Consider the following 9,203-nt stretch of genomic DNA (forward strand, 5'->3'; position numbering starts at 1 on the left):
GGTCTTCCAGAGGAGGTGTCACATGGCGGGGGGGGGGGGGGGGGGGGGGCGGGGGAGGCAGCTGACTGCCCGGGGCCCATCCAGGCACACAGGAGCCCGAGGAACCAGCCCTCCAGCGCTTTTCTGCAGCTGGGAAGGGACACGAGGGTGTGGGGGGAGGGGAGGGGGCCCCCAGGGCAGGTGGGCAAGGGAGCCCTTGACCTTGTCTAAGTCCACAGACAGACCACGCCATCCTGTTCGTTGTTAAAAACAACAATTCTGTGATGCGAAAGCAAAAAGTGTCCATTGCATTTCGGAAAATGTAGACGAGAAGCCGCCGGTCACCCGTCACCCTCGGCCTGCCTTCCGGGTGTCTTTGTCCGCATGAGACAGGCCGTAACGCTTTACGTTCTTACACACGGCTTCAAACACAGCACAGGGCTTCCGCACGATTGCAAATGCAATATGTGCCCATCGCAGCGAAGCTGAGGGGAAATGAAAAACGCAAAGAGGGAATAAAAATTCTCTGCCACCCCCACCCCCGCCCAACCACCACCAAGCAGCCGTAACCACCGGTGGTGTTTGGGCTGAAACGCTCGCGGCCCTGCCCTGTGCACACACTCGTTGCACCCGGGCGTTGATGTCACCTTTGACATTAAGTCATGGTCCTGAGGCCCATGTTGGTTTCAGCAAGAGTCCTCGGTCTGCAGGACGGAGCCTGGAGGTTGCAGGAGCCCGCGGTTGATGTCCAGGTCACACAGGGACAATAGCAGTGGACGCCGGGAGGCTCCGTGTGGGCCTGACACATTCCCGGGGACTCCTGGCTGACCCCCAATTTGCAGCGACCCAGAAGGAGGCCGCCATCTCTCCCAGGCAACGGCCACGCCTCCTCCGGCCCGCAGCTTCCAGGCCCCGCGTTCCAGTCCCACTCAGCCCGGAGGGGCCTTTACCAGGGAGTCAGGTCACGTGGCCTCCGCCCACCGTTTCCCACGGCCACAGGCAGAATGCAGAGTCCGGCCTGGGCCAGGGCCTATCGCTCCAGCCTCGTTTCCCACTGCTCCCCCTCACTCTGTGCTCCAGCCCCGCCTGCCTCCCGGCTGCTCCTCAAGGCAGCTTCCCCTCCTGCCCCAGGGCCTTTGCATTGGCTGTTCCGGTAACCCAAATGCTCCTCCCCTGCATCCTCTCGTGGCTCCCTCCCTTCACGCAGGTCTCTGTTCAGACATCACCTCCTCAGAAGCCCTCCCTGACCACCTGTCCAGCAGGGCAGCCCGGCCCTCTTTCTTACTTTTCTTTTCTTTTCTTTTTTTAAAATATATTTTATTGATTTTTTACAGAGAGGAAGGGAGAGGGATAGAGTTAGAAACATCCATGAGAGAGAAGCATCGATCAGCCGCCTCCTGCACACCCACCACTGAGGATGTGCCCGCAACCAAGGTACATGCCCTTGACCGGAATCGAACCCGGGACCCTTCAGTCCACAGGCCGACGCTCTATCCACTGAGCCACACCGGTCAGGGCCGGTCCCTCTTTCTTTATCCTGGTTTGTTTCCTATGGCTCTGACTGTGACCTGACATTGCACTTCGGGGTTATCTGCCATCTCTCCCTGAGGGCGGGCCTCACCGGTCAGAGCAGGCCCAGGTGAGGGCACGGAGGCACTCGCTTCAGGGGCAGAATTTAAGGGAGCACCAAAAGCTTCTAGAAGCAAGAGAAATCATGTTTTAATGCAACAGTTTAAAAAGTCAACATGCCCGCAAAATTCATGATTAAAATATATATATATATATATATATATATATATATATATATATATATAGAGAGAGAGAGAGAGAGAGAGAGAGAGAGAGAGAGAGAGAAATATTTAAAAAAATATTTTTATTGATTTCAGAGAGGACGGGAGAGGGAGAGCGATGGAAACATCAATGATGAGAGAGAATCATCGATTGGCTGCCTCCTGCACGCCCCACATTGGGGACTGAGCCCTCAACTCAAGCATGTGCCCTGACCGGGAATTGAACCCTGACCTCCTGGTTTATAGGTCAATGTTCAAACACTGAGCCACGCCAGCCAGGCTGAAATCAATTTTTTAAAAAGTCCTAAACAGCCCTAGCTGGTTTGGCTCTGTGGATAGAGCCTTGGCCTGCAGACTGAAGAGTCCCGGGTTCGATTCCCATCAAGGGCACACGCCTGGGTTACAGGCTCGATCCCCAGTAGGGGGCGTGCAGGAGGCAGCCAATCAATGGTTCTCTCTCATTATTGATGTTTCTATCTCTCCCTCTCCCTCCCTCTCTGAACTCTAACTCTTATATATATATTAAAGTATTAAACAAATAGCAGGGTCCCATGCTACTCTCCAGGTCCCAGCCCCTGATGCGGGCCCTGCCTCTGTGCCTCTGGACAGGAGTCAGCAGGGCCTTGAACCTGCCAATGAACTTGGGAGTGGACCCCTCCCCCCCCCCCCGACTGGGCCTTGAGATAACCATCCACAGGGCCAGCCAACACCTCGATGATGGACGCCGCTAAGCCCGGCGGGATCCCTGACCCACAGAGACTGAGATAATAAACAAACCGTCTGCTTCAAGCAGCCAAGTGTGGGGGCGGCTCGCTAGGCAGCCGTCACTAACACAGCGTGTTCTGTGAAGCAGAGAAGCAAATGTAACCCAAGGTCAATCGCTAGAAACTGAAAAGGAGGTCCCACAAATCAACTTCAGATTACAGAACAGCCTGGCCAGTGTGGCCCAGTGGTTGAGCATCGACCTAATGAACCAGGAGGTCACGGCTCATGCCCGGGTTGCAGGCTCGATCCCTAGTAGGGGGCATGCAGGAGGCAGCCGGTCCATGATTCTCTCTCATCACAGATGTTTCTCTCTCTCTCTCTCTCTCTCTCTCCCCCTTCCTCTCTGAAATCAATAAATATGTATATTTTAAAAATTACAAAGTAGCCCTGGCCAGTGTGGCTCAGGTGGTTGGAGCATCGTCCTGTGCACCGGAAGGTTAAGGATTTGGTTCCGTGATCGTGAGGCCTTAGGCCCAAGTAGGGCCACTGGGTTCCCTTGAAAGGCACTTCCCACTGGAAAGGCAGGATCAATGCTCCAGCCTTTCCCTTTATTCACCACTTTGCAAAGGAAGGTCTGGTGTAATAAATGGCTCCCGGAGTCCCCGGGGTTTCTCTGGATGTTCCTGAGAAACACGGGGCTTTTCATGATTGCAAGGTTTTTCCAGGACCTACGCTCATTTTTCTTCCTGATGCTCAAATTGTTCAATTTGGCCAGTGGGAGTGCTTTCCAGCTGGTCCCTGTGTCTTTTTGACACGACCCCATTCATCTGTCACGGCCTCCCTGCTCTCTGCCACCAACGAGAAGTCCCGGCTGCCCACGCACTTCCCCGCCCAGACCCGGAGCCAGCCGCTTCTCCAGGGAGCCTGGTCCTTCAGCCCCTCCCGGCCAGGGGCTCCCAGTTCCATGGCCTGCTCCTAACTACTGTATTTTTTCATACTCCTCGTCTCCTATATCCGGGGGCTGTTTGCACTTATTTTTCTGTGAACTATTTGTTCTTAGTCTTTATCCAATTTTCTCTTAGATTGTTTTGTCATTTTTTCCTTTATCCTCACCCAAGGACATGCTTTTAAAAAAAAGAGAGAGAGAGAGAGTGCAAGGGAGAGGGAGAGAGAAACATCAACGTGAGAGTGAAACTTGGACTGGTTGATTCCCGCATGCACCAGCCCGGGATCGAACCCACAACCTGAGTATGTGCCCTGACCAGGAACCAGGAACCGAATCCTCAACCTTTTGGTGCACAGGACGACACTCCAACCAGCCGAGCCGTGCTGGCCAGGGCTGGCTCGTCATTTTAAAGTGGATTGAAGTAGGACCCCGTTGATGACACTCTCAGGAGATTTGCTTGGCTTTTAACTCTCCTTTGCTTAGCGTTGTCCTGGGCGTCTTTTTGGCACAGACGTTGCAGCTTTCAGGTCTTCAGATCTGTTGATCTCTTGTTTATGGCTTCTGGGTGGGGCTCTGGGGTGGGGTGTCTTCCTAGGGAGGCCTTGACACCTCAAGGCGAGGTAAACTGCCTAATGTCACAGGTCAAACAGCTCCTTAGTGGTGAGTTGGGTATCCCTGAGTGTTTGCCACCAAAGCCAGCGCCCTTTCCCCCAGGCCTCGGGTCCTGGGAGGGGGGAGGGGAGGGCACGGGGGGGGGGCGGCGGGGGCGGGGGGGGGTGGGGGAGATGCAGCAGCAGCACTCTGGGGTCTGCAGGATGAGCCTGCTGGGAAGTGGGAGGTGACGTGGGCTCTGGAAGAACATTCCAAGTCTATCCCCAATGGCCAGGCGGAATGACCAAGCCTTGGCTCCGACTAGGGTGACCCAGAGGAAGGCTGATAAAGGGTGGAGAACAGCACGCGTGTGAGGAGCAGGCTGCTGGGAGGGAGGCCGGGACTTCAAGGCCACCGTGGGGGAGGGGACGGCACAGGAGAAGACAGAGCCGAGAAGCCTGTCCCCCGAGCCCCAGGGGGCTGAGCACATCAGCCTGGACACTGGATTTCCCTGGGGCGCAGGCGGTTCCCAGGGGCCCGGGCCTTGGAGCAATGAGCGCCCACACAGCTGGGCACGTTGCTCGGAAAGCAGGCCAGAGAGCAAGGACAAGAGTCGCATACACTTTGCCATCTCACCTCCCGCTCACGAGCCCCCTTACGCGGGAGCCCGGGGCCTCATGCCAGCCACCACAGGCAGGGCTGCCAGGTTTTCTGGTGAGGAAGAGGGCAGAGGGAGCAAGAGGAACTGGGCTGCTCCTCTTGGGGGAGGCTTCCTTGGTGCAGTACCGCTTATAGCCACTAGGTGGTGACTACGCATCATGCATAGCAGCTGCTGACACCCCGCCCCGCCCCCCCCCCACACACACTCAAGATATTTGTTCCCTTCTCCCCAAAACCCCTCGAGCAGAATCTTCCCTGACTTTGCCCCTGAGCCCGTGAGGGAGGGGCGGTACTCCTGGAGCAGGGATGGAGAGGACATCTGGGGGCTTGTGTTGGCCAAATTCAGGAGACAAGGATGCCTTCCTCCACTCTGCTCCCCGGCCCCTCCGGTGTCCCATTCCTTTAAAGTAGCCTCTTCGCCCTAACCGGTTTGGCTCAGTGGATAGAGCGTTGGCCTGCGGACTCAAGGGTCCCAGGTTCGATTCTGGTCAAGGGCATGTACCTTGGTTGCGGGCACATACCCAATAGGGGGTGTGCAGGAGGCAGCTGATCCATGATGTTTCTCTCTCATCAATGTTTCTAACTCTCTATCCCTCTCCCTTCCTCTCTGTAAAAAAAATCAATAAAATATATATTTAAAAAAATAATAATAAAGTAGCCTCTTCACTGTCCCCCCGCCCCCTCCACCGCCCCCTTCTCCCAAACCGGTGTGTCCCAAGCACAGCCAGGCCGACGCTTCTGAAACTGCCGGTCCCTGATGGCTGGGAAGAGTGTGGCTTCGGGTCCAGCAGCCGCTCTGTGCTCCACCCGACCGACGTGTGGCCTCGGGCACAGCCCTAAACCTCTCTGAACCCCAACAAGAACATCAGCATCCCTCCGCTCCGTGGAATGCCATTACGTGCTCTAAAATCCTCACATCTCAGCTAACAACGCGACCCCTAATATTTTACTTCAAAGTTATGTTGTCCAAGTCCCCCCCCCCCCCCCTCCTCTCTCTCTCTCTTTTTGCTAACTTATGTTTTCAAGTTCCCTTTTCCCTTTTCTCCCGAGGGTCACGATGCCTCATCTTCTTGTTCTGAGGGTCACGAGGCGGCCTCGGGATCGCCGTGTGGTGTTGGGGAACGGCCTCCCCCGCCTTCCTACAAGCGGTGCGGACGAAGGACAAAGGCTTCTCCTGTTAAAACTCCGAGGGTCTGGTCTTCCGTCCCCAACATCCCTTCCCTCGTCCACGAGGCCCGCCCTGCCGCCCTGCCTACCTGGCAATTGCCATCAAGATGAAAACGTGTAACCAGGTCTGAGGAAGCCCTTTTCAAAGAGGCGGCACAAAAGGAAAATATTGGGGCGACTTCCCGGCCGGAAAACTCCCCATTGTTGACTGGATAAAACAGGAACACCTGAACGCATAGCTCAGCTCGGGCCTCCAGCACAGGCCACCTGCCTCCCAGGCTTGTCGCCCACCCTCCTCCAACAAACACATCCTGGGATGCACCAACCCCGGCCCACAACTTGCCCTCCCATAACCAGAGCTCCTTGCTCCCCAGTCTCTGTTCTTTTCTTTCCACCTGCAACCCCCCTCCTCAGCCCCGCCTGTCAAGATCCTCCCTACACCTCTAGGCCCATTCAAAACAAAAGTTTAGCCCTAGCCGGTTTGGCTCAGTGGATAGAATGTCGGCCTGTGGACTGAAGAGTCACGGGTTCGATTCCGGTCAAGGGCACATACATGCCTGGGTTGTGGGTTCAATCCCTCGTAGGGGGCGTGCAGGAGGCGGCCGATTAGTGATTCTCTCTCATCATTGATATTTCTATCTCTCCCTCTCCCTTCCTCTCTGAAATCAATAAAGATATAGTAAAAAAAACAACACACACACACACAGAAAAAAACACACACAAAAATAGCCCTAGACGGTTTGGCTCAGTGGATAGAGCGTCGGCCTGCAGACTGAAGGGTCCCGGGTTTGATTCGGGTCAAGGGCACATGCCGGGGTGGCAGGCTCGATCCACAGTGTGGGGCGTGCAGGAGGCAGCCAATCAATGATTCTCTTTCAGCATTGATGTTTCTATCTCTCTCTCCCTCGCTCTTCCTCTCTGAAATCAATAAAAATATATTAAAAAGCAACAACAACAAACCACAAAAGTTTAGACTATGTTTTCCTATAAGTTATAAAAGTAACACACACACATTTTGTGGAATAAAAGGCAAGGCTCTGTCTCCCTCCTCTCACCCCCGCCCCCCATACAGGGTTACCCCACAAATACACTCCCAGAAAGTTTTGGTGGCTCTGCCCGCGTATATTCGCATGTTCCTTTAAACGCAGGTAAATGGAACGACACGGAACACACACGTTGCTCTTCTCACCTCATGCCTCTTGGACGGGATCCACGCAGCACCGAGAGCGTGGCCGCCCTGCCTTTACCGCTGTGAGACATCGCCGCAAATGACACCCTGTGCCTTTAACACCCTTCCCCGCCGGCTGGACCGGAGCTCGTGCTGCAGCCAAGGCTGCCCCTGCGTGGCTGAGCAGGGTGCCACGTGTCTGTGGGACAAAGCCCGGACATGGACCGCCAGCGCGAACCCCTCCCCTCCCGGGGGCGCCCGGGGACCGACAGCTCAGTCTGGCGTGTGTGCTGGAGTCTAAGGCAGCCAGGGACTGGGCCCAGCCGCTCCCCCTGCATCTCCCTCTGCCTCAGTGCTCCCCCTGCATCTCCCTCGGCCTCAGTGCTCCCCCTGCATCTCCCTCCGCCTCAGTGCTCCCCCTGCATCTCCCTCCACCTCAGTGCTCCCCCTGCATCTCCCTCAGCCTCAGCTGCTCCCCCTGCATCTCCCTCCACCTCAGCCGCTCCCCCTGCATCTCCCTCAGCCTCAGCCGCTCCCCCTGCATCTCCCTCCGCCTCAGCCGCTCCCCCTGCATCTCCCTCGGCCTCAGCTGCTCCCCCTGCATCTCCCTCGGCCTCAGCTGCTCCCCCTGCATCTCCCTCGGCCTCAGCTGCTCCCCCTGCATCTCCCTCCGCCTCAGTGCTCCCCCTGCATCTCCCTCAGCCTCAGTGCTCCCCCTGCATCTCCCTCAGCCTCAGCCGCTCCCCCTGCATCTCCCTCGGCCTCAGCCGCTCCCCCTGCATCTCCCTCGGCCTCAGTGCTCCCCCTGCATCTCCCTCCACCTCAGTGCTCCCCCTGCATCTCCCTCAGCCTCAGCTGCTCCCCCTGCATCTCCCTCGGCCTCAGCTGCTCCCCCTGCATCTCCCTCAGCCTCAGCCGCTCCCCCTGCATCTCCCTCGGCCTCAGCCGCTCCCCCTGCATCTCCCTCAGCCTCAGCTGCTCCCCCTGCATCTCCCTCAGCCTCAGCCGCTCCCCCTGCATCTCCCTCCGCCTCAGCCGCTCCCCCTGCATCTCCCTCCACCTCAGTGCTCCCCCTGCGTCTCCCTCAGCCCCAGCCGCTCCCCCTGCATCTCCCTCGGCCTCAGCTGCTCCCCCTGCATCTCCCTCGGCCTCAGCTGCTCCCCCTGCATCTCCCTCCACCTCAGTGCTCCCCCTGCATCTCCCTCAGCCTCAGCTCCCTTCCCTGAGGTGGGGATGCTGATCCTGCAGCCGCCCACGGATGAACAGAGATGGCACATCACAGCGCTCAGATCCGGGAAGGCCCAGGGCTGTGTGCTTCCATCTCCCTATAGAGAGCCGGCACTGTGCACGCAGGCCCTGGTCTTGGTCTTCCCTGCGCCCCACTGCACCCCAGGGCCCTGCATTTCCTCTGGCCCCCCCTCCCCGAGGCCTGGGGGATGGGGAGCAGCAGGAGAAGCAGCTTTCTCTGGTCCCCACAGTCAGGAGCCCCCTCTTTCCAGTTATTATCCTCCCACCGAGAAGGTCTTGGCGGCCCCTGAGACCAACAGTCTCCACAGCTTCAGCCTCCTCCTCACAGGCCCAATTTTTCTTTATTTTTATTTTTTAAAAATATTCTTTTTTTCTTATTTTTTAAGTATATATTTTTTATTGATTTCAGAGAGGAAGGGAGAGGTAGAGAGAGAGAAACATCAATGATGAGCCCTAACTGGTTTGGCTCCGTGGATAGAGTGTCGGCCTGTGGACTGAAGGGTCCCAGGTTCGATTCCGGTCAAGGGCATGTACCTTGGTTGCGGGCACATCCCCAGTAGGGAGTGTGCAGGAGGCAGCTGATCGATGTTTCTAACTCTCTATCCCTCTCCCTTCTTCTCTGTAAAAAATCAATAAAATATATTTTAAAAAAAGAAAAGAAAAGAAACATCAATGATGAGAAAGAATCCTTGACTGGCTGCCTCCTGCATGCCTCCTACTGGGGCGGGGAGATCGAGCCTGGGCATGTGCCCTTGGCTGGAATCGAACCTGGGACCCTTTAGTCCCCAGGCCGACGCTCTATCCACTGAGCCAAACCAGTGAGGGCCAATCTTTCTTTAAACTCTGCTCCTTCAGGGAAGGGCGAGGGGATGCAGCCGGCCAGGGCTGGGAGGGGGCATCCGGGCCTTGGAGCGGTCCCAGCGCCACCCCCCCCCCTGTGCCCCCTCCA

This window comes from Cnephaeus nilssonii (genome assembly GCF_951640355.1).
Source record: "Cnephaeus nilssonii genome assembly, chromosome: 19".
Lineage (NCBI taxonomy): Eukaryota > Metazoa > Chordata > Mammalia > Chiroptera > Vespertilionidae > Cnephaeus > Cnephaeus nilssonii.